This window comes from Triticum dicoccoides, chromosome 2A (assembly GCF_002162155.2).
Source record: "Triticum dicoccoides isolate Atlit2015 ecotype Zavitan chromosome 2A, WEW_v2.0, whole genome shotgun sequence".
Taxonomy (NCBI): domain Eukaryota; kingdom Viridiplantae; phylum Streptophyta; class Magnoliopsida; order Poales; family Poaceae; genus Triticum; species Triticum dicoccoides.
The window spans coordinates 57,032,749-57,035,061 of record NC_041382.1 but is presented as its reverse complement, the minus strand read 5'-3'; positions in this window follow the sequence as shown (position 1 = coordinate 57,035,061).

Genomic DNA, 2,313 nt, shown 5'->3' with positions numbered 1-2,313 from the left:
TTCCTACCCCGTTTCAGTTTAAATAAACTGCAATTTCCAGATATAAGGTACTACTAGATATCAATTTCATAAAGCATTATAGGTATTAGGTAGTACTCCATCCGTTCCAAATTACTCGTCGTGGTTTTAGTTCAATTGAACTAAAACCACGACGAGTAATTTGGAACGGAGGGAGTACTAGATAACAATTTCATATATAGTCAACATGCATCCTCAAGCAGTACTAGGTGATATCGATGATGATCATCATATGTAGTTCTAGATGATATCGACCACGATCATCATATGTAGTTCTAGATGATATAGCCACACACACATATGTAATTCTAGATGATATCGACAACGGTCATCATCCTCAAGCCTGGGTAGTGGGTGTTCCTGATAGTAATTAGGATGGCCTGTCCAACACGAAGATTCTTGCCAACGAGGAATCTCTTCCACCCAATCGAGTTTAAGTGCGTGCGACCGTTCATGTCCATGCGGTAAGTACAAGTGGTGACGGAGCCCCTTGCGGTAAGGCGTAGTCCAGCTGAGCCTTCTTCATCAGGCTTGAAACCACAACTAACAGATAGGCTCGTTGGCAATTTCTGAATAAGAAAAACATATCAATTAATAAATAGCCTCGCACATACTTTTGCAAATATATTTCTATTAAGTATAGATTTCTACACTATCAAAAGACATAGTACTACACATTTGTACTAAGCATGAATTCTACAAATAAGTATATATGGATTATCTACACTATTAATAGTTCCTTGGATTCTACACTAATAAGCATGTGATCGGACTCTACACTAAAGCATATCATCGACTAGATTCCACACAGCATATCATTGGACTCTACACTAAGAATATCATCAGATAATTTGCATTTGTAAGTATAACATACCATATCATGCCGATCGACCATGGTACTTGTCAGGCGGGTCATGAATGGCACCCCGACAAAGTCATCACGTGACGGAATTATGTCCAATAGGTTGCACACCTCCTCCTCGCTCAGCCTCATTCTTTGAGCTACGATGGCTTCATGAAGTGGATGGTCCTCATCATCTTCATCGAGTGGGTCCTCATTATCTTCATCATCTTCATCATCTTCCACCAGGTTGATATAAATGACAACCACCTTGGGTCTTTCTACTCTGAAGGAGAAGTTGATCAACCCACCACCAGTAAGACGCATGCGGGCGAGGAAACGGGCCCATCCAGCTCCTCGACCTCCATAGTGTACGGCCCCCCTCAGGAGCCTCAAATGTCACAGTGTCTCCTATCATCTTGTTGAATTTCAACCTCACATTGCATGGGACGATCTGTGTAAAAAAATAAAAATGACACAATGCAGTAATGCCAACACTAAAAATAAAATAGTTGTTACATTTCATATAATTTCTTACCGCCGCATGATGAAAACTCGGCTGGAAGTAGATGCCGACCAGCTTGCCAGTTGCAAGGCTGCTGGCGCACCTTGACTTGCACAATTGACATGGTGGTGGTGGTGGTGGCACCATTTTCCTAAATCAATATGAACAAAGGATTAACAATCCACTTCATAGGAAAGAAAAACAGTAGCATGTGATATTTTTGGTTCTTCTTCAGTTATATTTTCATAGCTTACTAACACCTTCTAGAATAATAGAACTAACAGCTAGGAAGCAAATGCCAAATCTCGTGTATATATCACCGATATCCCTAGATGAAGAGATTTTTCCGCGAGAAGCAATTTGATGGAAAATTATAATCCTAAGATCTAGTAACATATAAGATGACAAGGTACCACCTACCAAAGCATTTTAGTGGCACATTTTGCCAAAAAACAACTTATTACAGAAAAACAAAAGCATCTAGCTATCCATGTACAGAAAAAATAACAATAAAATGGTCCATTTCTTTCCAAGTGTCTAGCTAGGTGGTGCCAAATCTTCAGAGCTATCAACTAGCGTACTAAATCAACTAAATCAAAATGTTCTATAGATCAACTAAATCAACTAGCCTACTAAATCAAAATGTTCTAAATCAACTAGCCTACTAAATCAACTAAATCATATCAACTAAATCAAAATGTTGCATATGAACTAGCCAACTAAATCAAAATGTAGCAGGGAGGAGGGGTTGTGGATGGAAGAGGGAGGAGGGAGAAGGAGGGCGACTGGAGGAGGGAGGAGAGAGTAGGATGGAGGAGGAAGGCAGAGTGAGGAGGGGAGTACGGAGGAGGAGGGCGGTACCGAGTCCAGTGAGGAGGAGGAGGTGACGGCGGCGTAGAGGAAGGAGGGGTAGGCGACAGTGGCCGGCGGGGGCGAGGGCAGCTGACGG